This window comes from Dufourea novaeangliae, unplaced genomic scaffold (genome assembly GCF_001272555.1).
Source record: "Dufourea novaeangliae isolate 0120121106 unplaced genomic scaffold, ASM127255v1 scaffold56, whole genome shotgun sequence".
Taxonomy (NCBI): Eukaryota; Metazoa; Arthropoda; class Insecta; order Hymenoptera; family Halictidae; genus Dufourea; species Dufourea novaeangliae.
The window spans coordinates 6,050,675-6,070,885 of record NW_015373942.1 but is presented as its reverse complement, the minus strand read 5'-3'; the positions used below and the strand labels follow the sequence as shown (position 1 = coordinate 6,070,885).

Here is a 20,211-nt window from a genome sequence, read left to right as displayed (position 1 = left end):
ATGAAATCCTAAAAATGCTTCTATGAACGCGAGGTACAGAACCTGGTTTCGTGGTCCAGTGCAGCCAGAAACAGCCCATTGTTGGAAAATTAAACACGGAAGCCTTAATAAAATCTTGACGAATTCCGTGATTTTCTGGCTTCACGAAACATAAAATATCCGTCCGGTCGATGGACGGCAGTTGCGAGGTTTCGAAAAAAAGGGAAAAAAGGTTCTGATTGCTGGAACCTAACGACGCGTGCTCGAGGGGAATCGATAATTACATATTTGTCCCGCAACTTCCTGTTATTTCAATTTATTCATATATATTGTACAGAAGTACCTATCAAATTACACTGTACCTAGCTTTAGCTCTTTTATTATCCCGTGTATAAAATAATATTTTATTCGTGTATTTTTTGCAATTGTGTGACTAAAGTACTCAGATCTTAATAATGTGAAATAGTCCATTTGGTGTATAAAAAAGTAACCCAATTAAGGATGGTGTCCGTATTATGGAGGGTTAACTATATTTCTATGAATTAAAAACACTGTATTTATACAACATCTGAAATAATTTTTTTAGTGAAGGTCAGTTCTGCTTTTATTTGGAGGAATTAAAACATTTTCAATTTAAACTCTTTTATTTATTAATTTTTTTTTAATATTAAATCTGACAATTTGGTCGTGATTCTTCAAACAGTCTAAGCCAGGAGTACTCAAACTTTTTAAATTTTCATTTATCGAGCTACTAATCTGTCCGTAATTGGGTCACTTGCCCTAGTACCGACATACTGACGATGAAAATTGAATAAAAAAAAAGGTTGGAGATGCCGGGTATCGAACACGGGGCCTTTCACATGCAAAGCGAACGCTCTACCACTGAGCTACATCCCCGCGACGACTTCTCTTAGACATGATACCGTACAGTATAGATCGAGTCACTGAAAACAATATGTACAAAATTATTAAATTTTATCCGTTTATAAATTAAGCCAAATCGATTCAATTTTACAAACTTGTTTTAAAATATTAATAATGGGACTAATTTATCGTTACATATAACGCTTTAAAAAGGAAACACTGACGTCTGCTGAAATCATATAAATTGCACGTGATAAAAAAAAATTTCCAATTTGGAAAGATCATCTTTAAATATGTGACGTGATGTTCACATAGCTACAAATAATCCCACGTAACGACCTGTTACACGAATTATGAGAAGTCCAGTGGTAAAATCGATAGCCATCTATCACAGTTGCAGAGCATTATTGCTATGCGTTCACCGTGGGGTCGAGTTCGTGCCGAAGAATTACGAGGGTGGCTAAAAGTCCCCCCCCCCCCCCCCCCCCCGTTGCGTGACTTATGCAGCGCAAACCTCTAATGAAGATCTATCGTTCGGTACGTCGCCACTATCTTTTGCACGCGGTTACGTATTTACCCGTTTTTTTTCGTGTCTCACCGTATTCCGAAAAATGTCTGACATACGAAAAATAATTGAACGGAACACGCGTCTGAAGCCGGTGGCGTCGTTTCCATTTTCTTGCCCACAATTTAACGTAAAAGATTAGTCTAGTATGTTACCTAAGTATACGATAACTTATTACAAATTACATTTTCCTTGCACTTTGTTTGCATATAGTACATATTCGAACATTATCCCTTCTGTCGGTGTATTTTATTTTATTCGTTATATTTTACTTTTATCATTTTAATAGAAGCATCATAATTATTTCTGCAGATTCGGAGTACCGTTGCGTAAACACAGTGTATCAAAAGCTTCCCACAAAAGTGGCCGTGGAAACATCCACAACATCCTTCAATATCTTGCCGCGACTACGCATTAAACAGACGTTACAAACGCGTATAGAACGGGGGTACAGGTGAAAGTAACCGTTCTCTTTGCTTTCTATGGACCAAGATGTTTATGCGCGTGATACTGAATGGTGCATTATAATAAATGACGGTGGTTCCGCGCAAGGTAATAGAAGGAGGAAGTCTTACGAACGCTCGAAACCGAGTCGGTTTTATCGGCGTAAGTAACTCCGCTACCTTCTACGTGTCAGTATGTGTTGTTGCATCCTTAATTACGTCTGTAAACACCGCCGCTAAACCAGTCTATGACACGTGAACCGCCCCGAGCGATCCATCGTACATCGTAACGATGGTACATATTAATACTTATTTCTAATTAGAAGTCGTCTGCATCAGACATAAACGGAAGCTTTGATTATTCTTCTAAAATTCTAAAGATTGATATCGCGTGTCTATATCGGCAATTGTGTAGATATCGTATATTTTACACGTGAAATCGGTAAAGTGATGCAACTGATCGATCATCGATGTTATGTACCGCACCAAACAACGTTTTCACTCCGAACGGTCAATATTCGTCTGATAACGTCAGTGGCTCGCAATTCGATACCCTGCTTTTAAAGTTTCAGTACGCCTAAAAAAAAAACTTGATAAATCGTAACCCGATACCCGGGTAATGTGATATTTTCGAGGCGGTGGAATAAGAACGGGGCATTCTTATCGTACAAATCCGAGAATCTCCCTCGTTGGTAGTTCAAAGGCAAACAGTAACGTGAGAATGATAGGGCAGTGTTTTAAAACAATACGGCTCGAGCTCTTCTTGAAAACACGATGAATCTCGGAAGCTGCGTGCTCCAACATATGTATATGTACATATATTCCCGCCATTAAAAAAAACTCCAATACGTATTCCTGTCATAAAAAGCACGCTACCACTTCCATACTGTGCCATTCGAGGAAAAGAATTATTATATTAAAGCAGCTCGCTTAAAGGTTAATCCTTCGCCCGCACGAAACCTTTCCGTTCCGTCCCCCACAAAAACCCCTTTTGTTCGCCGAATAACCGCCGAAAAGCACCTTCGCCGAACCTCCAGCCGTCGTCTTTACACGTCTAACACGATATAATATTAGCCTCGAAAGTCTTAATCCTTAATTTTCCGAGTCATTGCCCCTGCCCCCAGCAGACCTCGTCCCCGACATACTTCGCATCCTTTGAGACTAACAATTACCCAGATATTAATCCCCGAAGCCTAAGGAGAAGCGCCCAAAGGCAACACGTCCTATTATACTTTAACACCCGAGAACCGGGGCCGCTCCCGTAAACATTCTTTTAATACCACCGGTACAAGGTGGGACGGGGGTGGAAGGGGGCACGAGATCAAAATATACGAGCGACGTCTCGTCGGGGAAGCGAAGAAAGGAGGAGACGGGTCTTTCGCAATTAACGGGCCTAATTACCAGAAAACGGTCGGCCCTGAAGAATCGCGAAACCACCCCCCCAACCCGACCGAAAGAGCCCAGTCCCGTGCATATTTTATTCTTAGTATCCTTTAAGTCCAGGATGAATGAAAGAAATAATCCCGAGATAACGCGGCCCCGGGACTCGCTGGTGTTTACACGAAAGTAACCCGCAGCAGTCGTGTAGAGTACTGTATAGAGAGAGAGGAGAGGAGCCTCTTTGTACGACCGTTCGAGAAAAGTTCTCTGTAAACACCGGGTCCGTCTTCAAGTTTTCCGTACGGTATCAGCATCAACCCCCCCCCCCTACGTTCCCTTTCTTTGCACACGGAAGATAAAGGCGAGGGAAATCGGGAACGATAAGGTGCGCACGAGCGTGTATCTGCCGCGAGCATCGGCACTGACTCACGCACGAGACCGTGTGTGTCTATTCAACGTGACCAGATTTACTTAATCCTCTGGCCGATAGAAACGGTATTCCGTCGGCGCACCGGTAAAAATAAACGTAGTACGACCCGTAACCCGCCCCGCGTACCCGTTGACAACCGGAACGCCGCCAGCTCACCAGCAGGGGTTATGTGGGGAAGTGATAAGGACAACATTATAGAGAGACGTGACATCCGATTTCGCGATTGGACGCGCCGTATGCAAAACGGAACCCATCCACCCCCCGCTTATTTTTTTTCTTTTTTTTTCTTTTACGATTCGCGTCGCCGTGAAGTGAGAACCTATAGTAACGATACAACGAAGGCGAGAAACGACGTCGCGGCATAAAAAGACCTCCCGCCGCGTCGCGAGCCGGTCGGGCAACCGTTTTCGTCGCAATTACGGCGGCCCTTATCGGTTTCTTATCGCGCGGCGTTAAGTCAACCCCGACATTAATCCGTTCGTCAATACGTCTGCGAGGGTAATCTGGCGATAACGAATCGCCGGAGCGCGTGAATAATCGCGTCGATCCGCTAAAATCGTCGACGTGTATTACGGTTACGTGGGTCTTTTTTTATCGTCGCGGATCCAGCTGCGTTTATTGCGTAAACGGCTCTGTCACTTGCCTCTTGTTTATACGGTGTCGATACTGATCCTATATGCGCGCTTCTTGCTTGGTAGAACATCACGTTGGAGCAACCCTGAATATTTTAACCCTTTCGCTCCTATTGGCGCCTACAGGTGTTTGAGAAATTTCATTCGGAATACAAGGTTTGTCCGAAAAGTTCGCGGAATAATTCTGAGAGTGGCATGTAGCAATTATAAACCTGATTTGTCTAAAATAATCAAAAATTTGTCTCGACATAAAAAATCACACTAATTTTGAAATAAACGCTTGGTTATATTTAGGTTTGGAGATTTATTTTTTACATTATTATATTATGAGGTATAGTGTAATATGTTGCGGCCCGCATAACGCAGCGAACCTATGTATCTGGCCCGAGAAAATAAAAGGTTGACTATGGCTGCTTTGGAGTCTACCCTAACGAAAGGGTCGAGGACAGTCGACGTAGAATGAAATGTATACAAATATTGTCAAACTGATTCGCGGAACGGCCGTTCGTTTCGCAGAATTACGCAACGAATCCGACGTAACGTAGGGACCATGTGCTTCGACGGAATTCTCACGGAAGAGCCGCGTAAGTCAATACCGAGTGTCACCCTTCTACTAGGCTTTCCTGTTTCTTGAAAAAGATCGCTTCAACGAAATCACCGCGCATCTAGGAACGCGTCCTGCTGTTGCGGGATTCTATCGCAGTTTTACCTGGAAACCCAGTTTCAGTTCTCTGACGGAAGTCCCTGCGTAACCCCTTCGGAGCTTGTGTTTCCTTCTAGGTATCGACCTCCGAAACCGGATCGTTAGCAAACGGTTCATTGTTTGGTGTGGTATTGTAATTCAATCATTACTATAATCCTCAATAGCTTTCCTATTGTCCATCACGTTCGAACAGCCCAATTAACACTAGAACTACTAAACCCGTCAAAATGACGGATTACAGATTTACTATTTTACCATTACTGAAATTATAATGGTGCTTTTTGACGGAATTTATGTTGACTTTTAATTTACTACAGACTTTATTTTAGGGTACATTATGTTAGATTGTGTTATATATTCTGTATATTATTGTATTATACAATTTAATTTAGTATACATTCGATGCTGGTAGTTCTAGTGTTAATAAATGTGTATATACGTTCCATGTTATGATGGGTTCCTTTTATGTTAACGTAGAACAATGCAAAATAAATATAGGAGGTTGGCCCAAAAATTCGTACAGTTTTTGCCGATAGTTCTCTTCAGGCGCTTCGAAATGCAACTGACTTTATTGCAAATCTCGAAATCACATAGTTATTCAATAGCTAACATTTAATCGTAAATTTGAACCAAAAAGTTAGTAGATTGGGTTTATTTTATAATTTTGATGATGGACATCCAAATAGAATCATCTTCGGAATATTTGACTGTTCTATTTCAAAAAAAGGTAAAAAGTTCTGCAAGATGTACAATACCGTCAAAGTGAAAGAACAGTTTTACGAAAATTTCGTCCCGTGGATTTTTCGCTCCAAGATGTATCACGCTCTGTTAAGTCAGAGGAGATTCACAACGACCGACTTAAGCATTTGATCGACAATGACTTGTTATATAACGTGGGAAATTGTAAAAATTCCCCAAGTATCAAACTTCAAACGAACTTTCTCGCCAACCGAATAGCATTCGGATAAATTTCACCGTGTTTTCACCGCAATTGGTAGAACAGAAATTTCCCGCTCGATGTTCAACCAGTAATCTCGACACGACTAATTAAACTAACGCTACGCAGCGACAAGCAAAACGGCAAGATATTCGCCACGCTCGTCATCTCGGTGACATTACACACGGAACAGATAAATACGGACCCCAGACCGTTCTTCGCCACCCTTTGTCACTGAAACTCTTTCACCGAATTCTCTCCACTGTCCTCCTCTCAACCCTAAATTTCATTGGGCAGAATCCGTTTCCGCCGCGTGGCTGCTTGTAAAATCAGCACATCCGGGTGTCAAAGCGATGTCACCCGAACGGGTAGCCGATGGGGTACGCATCAGTTTTAAATTCGATCAATGGGTGATACCAAGCGTGAAACACTTTTAGGGTTGAAACTTTAAAGGCCGGCTCGCGAAAGAGCAAATCGCAGTTACAACCGTGAAACTGGGAAGGGAAAGGGGGTGGTGGTGGTGGTGGTTGGCGATGGTGGCGCGAGGCACCGTTGTGTGGGAACTTGACGTCGAGTGCAGCCGGAACCGAAAGGATATTCATTTCGAACCCCTCGCACGTACCAATATCCTTCTTTCTGCCTGCGCCGTCTGTTCCACTGAATGGAAATACCATCGAAATCCATCATAAAAAGAAAAGTAAACATACCTGCCGCGGTGAGAACGATTGCCGCCTCTGACATTGTCACTCTGTTACCAGCGTATAAAATGGCTAATTTACCGTTTCTATAAATTTCTCTGGAGCTTTTAGATCAATCTTGGTCAACAGTTTTTATTTTTAAATAATCACACCCATTATTTCCTCGTCTAACGAAAAAATCATAAAATTTTCCGGACGTGTTATTCCCCAACTGCTGATACAGGGATTACAATTGCACGCGTCAACGGGGGTGTGAGGGTTGATACGCGGGAAACGGGTGAATTGACAAATTCCAAACGGCGGCGTTTTCGCGTAAAACGCCTGGCTATAAAACCAACATATACCGTGACATTTTTCACGCGCCGATTACCGCAGATACACACACGGGCTGACACGGGTCAATCGCGCCACGACCCAAAATCTACCAAAAGCAACTCTCTCCCCCTACGACACTGGGTTGCGGCGCGGGGCTGACAGGGTGATTTTGTAATGCAAACAAAAAGCGGCGCGGTGTGCGGCGAGTGCATTACGGTTACAAGAGAAGACCGGTCGCCTGGCAACGGGATCCGCCGCGTTCGTGTAATTCATTTTCGGGGATATGTGTATGCAACCCCTCTATTGCACTCGCTTCCTCCCACCCCTGCGTTCTCCTCGCGTTCGTCGCCCGATGCACACAAACGATAGAATGCACCCAACTGACCGACGGACGGAATCGTAGTGATCTGATTTTAAACCAATCAACGGCGGTTTCGCGCTCAATTTACAATCAGCCCCGATTCGAATCATTCGTTATATACGACATCCAAATGCAAGCGGCGTACCCTCCTTTCCCCGCCTTAATGAAAATATTTTAATCGATTGCCGTACAATTGCCCAAGTTCGTTCCTCTCTCGTCGGAAATTCGACCGAGGAGGGCGGATAGATTTATATGCGGACAAAGGGTCTCGCGATATTCGATTAAAGCCCACAAAGACAACAAAGTGCATTTCAATTTAAATGGTAAACGATGGAACGTAATCGCACGGAATTACCGTGCGCGTACAGCGTGCTGTATGCTGGTCGAATGCAAAAAAAAAAAAAAGGAATATATTTGTATTTATGTAATATTTACAGTAGGACCTGGATTATATGGATTGCGATTTTATCCATGGTCGCGATTCAATCGGCGTCTATCGAAGTTATCGATTATCTCTCGTGTTCACTAATAACGAACGATCGTCTCTTACCACACTCTTTTTGTTTTTACACGATCCATCTTCTATCCGTTCGTGACAAAGTACGTAAGTGCAACATTAGCAAACTAAAAAACATCTAAGCAGATATGTTTTTTATCCACTAGGTCTCGATTTATCCAAGTGACTTGTCCCCGATTAAGCCAATGAATCTAGATTCTACTGTATACTGTTCGGTGTCGATTCAAAGATCGCCACACACTCCACCAGGATACAGAACAACGATATTATGATAATTGATCGAAGAAGGATCAGCAAAGAGAGATGACTATTTATTTTCGTGAATCCGTCGCAGGATATGATACATAGTATTGATACACAACGATAATTTACGAGCAACGACACCTGCACGCAATAAAGTAAATCTAGCTTTTCATTTCATTGTTCCGCGACGAACCCCTCGTACTCTCGCCGCCTCGATCACACACCGCATTAGCCGACAATAAAAGCACGATCGACGATACACCGACGAATGATGATCGCATACATGAATTTTTAATAAATCCTGTGGGGCTCTATTAGAGGCAAATTGTGCCGAAACCTTTTGCCACCGCAAGATCGTATAAATTAACTGTAATCCGTTCAGTCGCAACAAATTATATGATCCATTACTCGGTGAATGTACACTATGAATCGACAAGTCGAAATACTGTCTATCCAAAGAATTAGCCCTTTAAATCCCAGAATCAATAGCAATATATTCTTTTTGAAACGTTCAAAACAATAACGAAGATATATACATCTATATTATTTCATTTAAAAATCATTTACAAACAAAATGGTAACGCATCTTTTGCGACATATAAACGAAAGATCGACAACGACCAATAGTACCCCGAGTCTGTCTTCGAAAGCACATAAATGTCTACTTTCGCTGCATTCTCAAAAATATTCTACAAAATTCATTTGAAATTAAATCTCGCATACGTCACAATACACGCGTGTGTCCAACAAAAGTTTTCAGCCCCGTCAACTGTCAAAAAAACACGAAACACCCAGCTGCTCGCTAAGTAATGATTCCATTTAACCTATCAACCTCCGACAAGCATCTGCCCTCCACCTTAACAAACTACTCGTGTTATCCGACGATCGCGCAACCGCGTTCCGCGTTCTGATTAGAAGGTGAAGAACGCGCCGCGTAATTCGCCGAGACGGGCACGGGACAGCGGTGCCACGAAACTCGGCAGTCGAGCGATGAGGGCCGCTCGGTACGGTATTTACGCGCGCGGAATACGCTCTATGATGCCTGGCGTACGTTCGTGCGTCTGGCGCGTGCGTGCGTGCGTGCATGCATACACGTTGAATTGCGTGAGGTTCGCGCTTTAATTTAGCAAAGTACCTTGTCCGTTCCGCCTGGCGAAGGTGCAGAAGAGGGTGAACCCCGTCGTGGATGCGATCCTTCACGCACCCGGTTGCATAATGCTCTCTCGTGCGCGCGCTCGCTTGTCCAGGTGAGGGAACCCCGCGAGGATCGGCACGTGGACAACTGCCAAAGCCTTAATGACTTCGCAACCAGTCCGGATCAGGCCGAGCCGGAAGCTACATGCGATTAAATGGCTAGAACATACCGAAGAACGCGTTCCTCGCCGTCTGCCAGCGACGACCTCGCAAGGAAGCCCGCGTCCCCAGGCCGTCACGCTGGATTTTCACGCACCCGTGATCTCGAAACGAAACTGATACGAAAGACGTTGAAAAAGACGCTGCTACGAGATCCTACCCTGTACATTTGACGGTGAAGACTTCCGTTGTTATGCTACCCAGAAATGTATTTAGGTGTTATTATCCACTGTCTTTGAAATTGCAACCATTTTTCAGAAAACTGACGATCGGCTCTGTATCGGTGATATTTAGCACTGTTTTCTGACTAATTAATAAGTTTTATTTAATAACATATATTTTACGAAGTTAGTATGTACGGTGGATTCCGGGTATTTGGGACAGATTGGGACTAACGTTTTTTGGCCTGATTAAACGACTGTCCCAATTAAGCCGGATTCACACTAGCGGTCAAATCACGTCAAATCCGGCGGCCGTCTTTATCGCTCACACGTAATTCAATCAGAGAAATATAGGTTAAATTCAGATTGATCGTGATCTGACTGTGCTCTTGACCGCTAGTGTGAATCTAGCTTTATGCGAAGTATAATAGTATTTATGATTAGGTTTTGTTCCTTGAAATTTGTCCGAAATAAACGGATAGCGGAATTAACCGGTTACCCAGATAAGCGGAATCCACTCTACAATTTAACCGTTTCGGTACATCGACTTTAGTCTGGAATTAATATTCTCTGACACAGTATATGGACGGTGACGTATTCTTAGTACAGTATTGTTGTAGTTGGTAACAATACTATTACTTCATCAGGCACTATATTATAATAGTGAGGAAGGAATTGTCCTATTATTTCTGCGTTTAGACTGTACGAATAGCTCCACCATGTATGTTCGCGAGTGTACCACCACGTAACATTCAGAATTAATTTTCGGAGCCAACCTCCGGTGGCACAAGGGTGTGTACCGCAGCAAAAGGACATCCAACGTTGCTTTGTCGACTCGCGATCGTCACTTTGAAACGGCCTTTGAATACCAGAACCTCCCATCTCCTGTTCGATACGATTACTTCCTGAACGGTATTAATAACGCGACAGGACCGTTGAATAGCATTAAAGCAACGTTTGCAACGTAACACAGAGAAACCGTATCTAACCTTGATCGATACCTCATTAAGTATATAATCGGTGCCGTTCTGTGTCTACGTTTTGGGTGGGCAATAGTTTCTATCGGCGTCAGATTTTCCACGGGCTAACACAATATCGTATCCCCGGCCTGATATCGATCGAAGATTAGCGTCTGGCCGGCCGCAAAGGGAGATTAGCTAGATCGATCACACGTGCTGAACCAATTCCTCTGGTCAGCTGCTCATCAATACCAGTAATGGTACCGCTTCTCCTCCCCCCAAACCCCCTCTTCCTTCCTGTGTCTATATTGCATGTACGTATACACATCCCTGTATTCCTCTAATAGGCATATAATCGTTATGCATATACAATACACGTACTCATCGACGCGCGTATGTGTGTATGTGTGTCTGGAGATCTCTGTTCACATATTTATACATATATGTACATATATTACGGGTACGATATACATTTACATATCCATCGCGACATACGGTACGATTGCATATGCAAACCTGTTTGCACCAGCCGATACGCGATGTTATGCGATCCAATGCAAATTTCCGTGAATCTCACCTCGCGGTTTTCACTCGCAAACGCCGTTTGCTCGATCCGATTCGACGACCAAACCGATCGTTTTCGTGATTTCCAGGGTATGTATGTTAAGAAATCGCGAAGGCGTCGCCGCGAGTACATGGTCCGTTCTTCGTGGCGGTGTGTACCGAACGGAAGAGACCGTCTACGTTTCTCTGGTGGGTATTTACAGTATCTAAGTCGCGGGCAACGAGCGCAACAGACTGTTACATCTGTCGCTCGCATAATGCGCGATATCGTGCGTACATCACCCGTTGCATAATGCATACGGGGACGCGTGTGTGAGCTCCCGCGCGCGCGATATTGCGGCGGAAATATAATGCCGCGGAAAATGGAAAAGCCGCGCCGCACGCGGCTGCTGCTGCAGAACATCGGTGGTGGCCCTTCCCCCCGCTGCTTACGCTGCTTACCGTTGCTTTGCCCACCGGCAATGCTCGTGGGGGCAGCGTGTGTACAACTGTTGCACTCTTGCCCGCTATCTCGCGCCTGTCTGTCTACCACCGACAGTTTATTATTGCGAGAACGACGCACCGTTTCGTTGAAATAGTACCAAGTAGTACGTATATAGTATACGACATTGCTTATACTCGAATAATTCATGGTCTACTTGCAGGGCCGTTCCTGGGTTGTTGGCCACACGGGTGTAAAAACAGTATTGCCGTCCTTGTTAATTTTTTAGAATTTGATATGCAGTCTTTACTTTTATATGTATAAGTATATATACATGGTTTTTTAACATTTGTTATTCAAAAACAACACTTTTTCGTTTTTATTTTCATAAAGTGAAACAAGATCCTGACAAATAAATAGTTTTATTTAAAATTCAAATTTTATTCGACATATAAGTACAAAAGTAACGTACAATGTTTGTAATAATAATGTTACGGTTGATAAATAACGACTGTTATGTAATTACCTACACGAATGTAATCCAATAATATATGGCTGAATATCTTAATTTAACGAATACAAGATACAAAAGTACTACGTCATTTTTAAGTGATTAAACGTAGTATGTAGTTCCAATTTTTGTTATGGAATAATAACTTCTTGAATAAGTAAGTGAAATAAGAACTTTATCTTAAGACACCTGGCAAACAATTATTTAACCTCGTTGACTTTGAAAATGAGGTTGACGCTGTTAGATACTCCTGCTTTTAAAATTGTGCCAAATTCTGCTATATGGCCTGTTGTGCTGGTTAGAGGTAATAACAATATTTTACTCTTCCACTTTCTTTGATCATTACATTCCTTTCGGAATTATTTGTTTTCAAAAATACAGGGATCTTGTCTCGATCTTTAAACACCGCAATTTCTCATGGTATAATCCAGTAAAATACGCCTGCTCGATGTTACGCAATCCACCACAATCTATCGAAATTATGTGTCGAATAAGATATCAGCGAGATACGGAGGTCGACAACATTTCAGCGTTTTACACCGTTGTCCGTAAGCGTTTAGCACTTATCTTGGAAAAATATAAAATACATTACAGATAAACCTTTTCACTTCACCTAACTCTCTGTCGGTTTTATTTCACACGTTCATGTAAAGTTCATATTGTGTAACGAATATAGTACTTGAATGAATGAATACGAAATGTCTCGGTGTGTCAAACACGATATTTAAAGTGACGAGAATAATAAATTAAAACTAAACAGATTTACAATATTTTCCATCGGTCAACGTCTGGGAAATACGTTTCGAGAAGAATTTCCATTTATCGATAGATAACAGACATACACGAAGGGAAGATATTCCTCGGTTCGACGATTAGGTGGTACTTTGCATCCGGGAATAAGGAACGGGGCACGACAGTCGAGAAATTCGACCTACCATGCAAATCATTCCCGAAGAGAGCGTCGCATAATAAATATTCGACAATTTGCATTTTCCTAGCGGCGGCAACCGTAGTACCGTCCCGGCCATTTCCAAGATGGATGCCGCCACTTTGCGAGATATACGCCGAAAGTTTTACTGCCCACTAAATTTCAACTAGCTTCTCCGGCTAGATGCATACATACGTATAATATATGTATATACACATATCCTTATATATACGCGACGTGAAAATAAGAGGAATACGACACTTGTTGCTCCCCGTTAGAAAAACCGTTTCACTTTGGCAACGGATCAAAAGAGGTAATATAGAGAGATATTGCGCGATCGCTGCTAATCCCTAAATCTTCACGGACGATCTGAATATTTTCTCGAGTATCCTTGGTTATATACCCAACTATCGGCCCGATCGATCTTCCCAGGCAGACGGTGTGTCCATTAGAGGGGTGGGCGGCTAGCCAGGAGTTTTAATACGATCCGGGCTCGGTCGTAAAGCGTATAACAATTAAAAATATTTTTATACCTCTCTTTCGTGTCTGCTGGCCATTCGATCATAAGAGCTTTTTTTTCCTCCGCCTTTCTCTCCCCCGTTTCATCAACCGGATGATATACATATATCCTACCCCCGAATACGAATGGCCGCGATTTTATTGGTTTTCCGCGTTATACAGAAACCCCATAACGACTCGATTAAGCGGGACAGTCAGTGATTGCCGGTATAATTTGCCGAACAAATCGCGTCCCCCCACCGTAACGCCCAGTCCACCTGCCGATCGGCTGTATTGATCAGTCCGATTTACCGATCACTCGTAGGCGTCGCGTATACGCGGATATTGTGCGTTTGCGCAGCTTCGGGCTCGACTAACGCGCGCCCAGTCAATGTCTCTCTGTGTCGGAATCGAATTAATGGTTATCGAAACGCAGCGACAAGTAGATGACATTATAGTTATATTCGGGAACTTCGTTAAAATAGAGCCCGGGACCCGATGGTAAGAGCTAAAACACAGGCGAAACTCTGTTTTATCCGTTCATTAGGAACCCGATACAATTATGATGCCTCTGGTACTCTGCTAACGAGCGATATATCGTTTATTTCCCGTTCGTCCGAAATCGACCGGCATTCATATTAATTCTCTCTTTAATTAAATGAGTATATTCGACCCCCGGGGAAGAGGTGCCGCGGTACACACGCGTGCCACGGACTCGACGCGAAATAATACGAACACCACCGTGTTGTATTGTCCGACACTTGTAATTACGCACTTTTAATTACGTCCCGGAATTATTCAAATTACGGGCGAATTGGCGAATCCCGGGGGCTCGATTGCGTCTCAAAATCGATTTCACGAATTCGACGGCCGGAGCCTATCAATTATTTTTCATCGTACAGTCTCTTCGGCCCCAAGGGCGCCGAAAAACGGTTCTCCTGGTCCACGTCGATGCAATTTTACGCGTAGCTTATCGTCGTTAATCGACGTGCCCTGGTGCGTCTCTGGACCGTCTACACGCTCCGCACTTGGGGAGAAAACAAAGTAAATGGAAAACTGGAAAAACAACGGAAAAAAAAGGGAAGAAGGGAAACACGTACGCGTCGAGCAATAGACGGGGGTGGTGACGAAAGGGTGGATGGTGGTGGTGGTCGGTATCCATCGCCAGCCGGTGCCTCGATTACTTCGCAATGGCGCAATCAACGCCGAGTGATCTTTATTTTCAACCCCCCGATACCGTTCGAACGGGCCAGGTACTACAATTTCGCGCAAACGAGACAATACCGCCGCGGACCTTCGTTAAAACAGGGTGTGATTGTCGTCCCATCAAAGTGGACAGTTTACAGATGGATTGGAAGGCCGCTGGAAGCCACCCCCCACACACCCCCTTTTCCTCCCCCTCGCGCTTCGGCTGCGGATGGTACTTCTGCATATACAGAGGGGGGCACAACTTCCCTCGATTGTTTCACTGAATTTTAGACGGTATTCACCGGAACGTGAATGGCCCCGGCTCGCTGTGATTAATTACCATCGGCTACGCGTTTCGCTTCCCCGTTGGAAAGATGGGTGAACCGTAATTACTTGAAATATCGAAGCGCAATCTTTTTGATAAACCGACTGGATTCACGGGAGATACTTATCGACTCGCTCGATCTTATCCGTGATCGACACGTATGATTAATGCACCCTTTTCGATAACTTCTTCTACGTGGGAAAGATTTTCATGGAATTCGACGAACTTGTGAAATCGGCCGACAGATGACTGATCATCGGACAACGATAATTAACTTTTATATGTTATTATTGGAACAGTTTGAGCAACCCTCGTGATTCTATGCATTAACCCACAAAGTATAAATTACAACTGATATTTATGTTCGCTGTTAATGAAATTTTTTAACAACACAGATGAAATCACCAGTGCCAGTGAGAATTTAAGGGGTTCATTTTTTATGAAGGGTGATATTTCTGCGTCGAATACCGATAATATAAATCCACCTTTACGCGTCCACTCGCAGCAAAAGTGGACCCGATGTAACTCGGCCTGGTCTCCTTTCTCTCTTCTCCGCACGGTCGTCGCTTTTTCTCTTTCGCTTCCGCAATTACTCAGGTGTAATTGCGTTTCGACCCCCCGCGCCAAAAAAAAAAAAAAATGAAAAAAAGGTGCACGGTACGCGTGTCACGTACACACACCCACGCATGTATTACACACACACACACACAACGGTTAGACGGTGAATCGGGCCGATGCAACGCTGCAACCGGCAGGCATTTGCCAGTTTCCCTTCCTACGGTCCACCCTCGATTCAATTCAATGCCACTCAATCAGTCAATGTAACGCGCATGCAGCCGCATACCGGTGTACCGCGTTTCGCAATGAAACGGCCGCTGTTTCGACCGGTACTCCGCTATTAAGTGTCCCCCCTTGTAACCGTACCACCGATCGCTCTATCTCCCTTTATCTCTGTCTCTTTCTGGCCAACGTCCATCAAGATATCACGCGAATATGGCACGCGCGCGAGCCACGAGGCGGTTTTACACAGATTTTATTTTTCAGTTACAGTTCGTTGTTTATTCACGGCCGAGACCGAGTGTCGCCGCCCATTTCCCCGTAATTTGTCACCGGTGCGCATCCCGAAACGCATTACCGCGCCCATGTTACCGCGGAAATTACGACCGTACGAATTCGTTTTTTTTTTTTGTTTCTATGCGGCCCCCTTCTCTTTTGGAACACGCGCAACGGAAATACGATCGTTGTAAACCGCGATGTTCGCGGATCAAGGACAGATTGGCTTGTAATTCGAGCTGCGATTGAACGGTGTTTTTGGTTCGTGGCAAAGGTCTCGGTGAAATAGTCGTTAATCGATTTTTTGGTGCCTCTTTTTACGTGGTTTTCATTTGGACACGATGGTTGGTATTTTCTGTTACCTAACCCTTTCGATCGGGCCATATCTGCGCGTGAAATGTACTATAGCATTTGGTTGTATTGACCGCACGCGTACTTTGGAGCCATGCGAAAGTTGACGATGCTTCTGTACGTTTAGATACTAAATTATAAATATATATGTACTTTATAAATAAGGAATTTTTTTCTGTTTAACTCTTTCATTCCCAAATTATCTAGCAATTACGAAAAAATATTTCTTTTTGCATTTTTGTCTACATCACACGATATACATATAAAGGATTCACAAGACAATTTTAACATTGTGAAAGCGTTTCGTGCCATTTCTCATTCGTTGGTATTCGGCAACTTTTTCTTACTTCCATCACAGTTATGTATAATAATTAACAGTATAAAGTTATTGTACGTAACAAAACCCCATTTTTCTTACCTTCGATCAGTGAATCCCTCTTGAAATATTTAAAAAAAAACTTACGGTTTTATAAGTTCTTATTGTACATCCAATTCGTGTGAAAACAGAATTCGGTGTATTTCTAACGATACTTGACACTTGAGTCCTAGCAAATGAAAGAAACAAAGGAAAATAGTGTCTTAAATTTAGGTTGCAAGATTACAAAATCTTATTTTATTAGTTCAAGTTCGCCGTCGTATATACTGTATTTCTTATCACAATAAAGGAAGCAACTTTTGATAAGTATCCAGCGTCCGAATAGAAAGACTGGCGCCGCGAGGACTGCAGCACCGTCGTTCACGAAGTAAAGTTGCATGGTTGCCCTGTTGCATGGGCAAACCATTGGTACAGAATTGGAAACCACGAATACTGCAACTAAATCCTCACCAGACCACAAATGGATCACCTTCCGGTATGTTTCCACATTAAGATAATTTTTCAAATGGACACGATTCACACGAAAAACCCTCGAGAATGGTAGCAACTGTTCAAGCTACAATCGTGAAGTGCGACTGGAAAGAAGGGATAGAACACTTCTGTGGATGTTACATTCATAATGAAACCGGTGTAAACCCCCGGCGAGATCATTTCTGACGGGCTATCGTAAACGAATGCTCTATTTGTGAGAATAGCGTGTGCACTTTCCGATGCTGTAAACGGTGAAATTTTAATTTCTAATTTCGCGGAGCCGTCCGCCGGGGCGCGAGCCGTCGACCAAGAGAATAATTAACCGACGTATCGCGGAATCAGGAGGAAAAAAAATGCGGATGTAATATCTGCGGCAGGGAACGCGGCTGGGTGAAGTTTACCACGAGTGGCATGTAAAATTTAAAAGCACTTCCCTTGTAACGGAACTCTGGGCTTAATTTCCTCGCTTCCCTCTGTCGCTTTGTGTTTACTTTTCCCTATATTTTCACGAAAAATCTCGTATGCAAAAATTCTTTTTAATATGCGTATCTTCTGTTATCTTTCACAAGCGTGTCTGCGATGAGACCTGAACTTCAGGTTTTTATTCCCTTTTTTTTTAAACAAATGCTTTTCCACTGTCGAATATTAATATTGTTAAGACTTTTTTAGCCGAATGCCTATCAATACGCATTTTTATTTTAATGCTCATGACAAACGGATCCTATTAATTTCCCTTTGTTACATTATATCTTGTTGCTTCACCGTTATAATTTTTTGATTTAATTGAAAAATTTATTAATAGGCCCACAAAAGTCTGTTAACATTTTGCGGTCATATATTGAGGTCTATAATGAACCGAAGCGTCATCTGTCTGGAACAAATTGTGGTTGTGATGAATAGTCATATAGAAACACTCGTTAAAGTTAGTTTTGCGTTTCTTCATAAATTTGCAAGAATATCTATTACATCGCAACAGCTCCGTGTACCGTCGTTCGACCTCAAAGTGTTAAATGACATAAAGTAGATAAAGTGTTGAGTGTACGACAGCCCTCGAGTTCCCTCGCCATTAAATCGAAACAATATCCACAACTTTCTTACTTTAATGCAGAATTCGCCCCGGTGTGACTTGCCGTCGAGATTCCCCGAATCATCGTCCGATGTCCAGTCGAGATGACCCTCTTCTTTCCAAACGAAAGAAACCCACGGACACGTCGTGATTATGACCCGTGGCGGATTCGTAATCCCCGCGAATGACTTAACTAAACGCACCCGCAGACCGAAAACGGTCCGTGTCGAATCGCGAAACCTCCCCATGGTCTCGAGCTCGCGTCATCTCTGGCGTTGGGGCACTGGGTAGAGAAGTTATTCTCCCATCTATATTCCATGATGCAATCTATGTTGGCCTGCGGTTCCGCGCCACCGTATAACCTCGTAAACCACTCGGAAAGTCCCTCGACGGCCACGTTTCTCAGTCATCATCGAGCTTCGTCGTTCTCTCGATTCTCGCTGGACCATCGACGAAATCGAGATAGAGTGAGATAGGGGTCTATGGGGCGGGAAGATCGCCAGAAGTTTACATACGAATGTCTGATTTCGGTATAACGCTCCCATCGGGAGGAGGAGGTGGAGGAGAATGAAACGACGAGGGACGTCGTTGGTGTACGCGACCGACTGGAAGTGACGTGCTATCGTGCCGGTTGCCCCGTGCTAATTATCCCTGCCAATTAGGTAAATCAGGGAGCGGTATGCCCGCCTAATACACCGGGAGCCCCGAAAATCCTGATGAGACAGAGAGTCGAGGCTGTTCTTGAGTGGCGGCGAACAAAGCCTGAAGAGCCTCTACCAGAGAACGGGGTGTCTCGCTTATCACCCGGGTTACAAGAGCCCGGAATTACAACGGCGAGACGCGTATTATGTATACACACTGTCGTTCGCCAGATGCTGGCTACAATTTTTTTCTCTCTCTCTCTCTCTCTCTCCACTGCTCTTTTCTTTTCGTAGATATAATATAGTCTTACGATCGTCTCGTGTGACCGTTCAAGAAATAATGCGACCGGGTAGCGGTATTATCTCCTTTTGCTTCTCATTTTTTTCCCTTTTTTTTTTTTTATATTCCGATGGAACGTGTTACATTGTACATGACGTGTCGTTAGTCAGATAGAGGGGAGGTACAATGAGGGGTTAAAAAGAAGAGAGAAAAAAGAGTGAATGCTTTTTGTCGGTTGTATCAGGGGCCTAATTGCGGTCTGTGTCGCGACAAATATCGGTACCTCGAACCCTTTCTCGCCCAATATCGTACGTCACACCGGGCGTCGTGGGTACCTTGTACTCGTTTACCGATACTTCCTATGCTAATTACACCAATTAGCATAGCGACGATATAACGCGACCGAGAGAACGGGATCGTCAGTTCCAGGGAACCGTCGTCCGTTTCCTCGTAAATTCGTCGATAGTTCGTCCCCTGGTCCCCAGGGTGGGGCACAGAGAGAAATTCGCACATGAATTTACATGCTTGCGTATACATACGTGTATATAATACGTGTGCACACACGTGTATATGTACGTGCAACGATGGTGTATGGTAGCAGAGAGTTGGGCCGCGTCGCGCACGGATTGCGTCAAGCAGAACGGTTCGGACACCGGGATTAACATAAAAGGAAGAGTCAATATCATAAACAATCTTCGTTACAATGGACCGAGCGGAGCTCGACGATAAATTCGTCGATATGAGATAGGGGGAAAGGTGGAGTGAGCGGAACAGGCCGTGTAAGGGGGGGGGGGATAGAGAGGGAATTGCATCGAGGGCGCCGATTGGCCATTCAGGGAACAGAGAAGGAAGCGACCGGCGGAGAGAGACGACTTTTCGTCGATATCATAAACCACCGTTCGGGGGTTGAAACTTCCCTTCCGACGAGAGGGAGATAGATAAAGAGAGAGAAAGGGAGAGATTGAGTGACAAGACGGGTACGACTGGAGATCGTAAAT

At 43.8% G+C, this 20,211-nt stretch overlaps 1 non-coding gene across 1 annotated transcript; it reads right to left on the bottom strand.

Moving 5' to 3' along the window:
* Positions 1-804: 804 nt before the first annotated feature.
* Positions 805-876, bottom strand: Trnaa-ugc. The gene has a single exon. It is a non-coding gene; the product is annotated as a tRNA-Ala (tRNA).
* Positions 877-20,211: the final 19,335 nt, after the last annotated feature.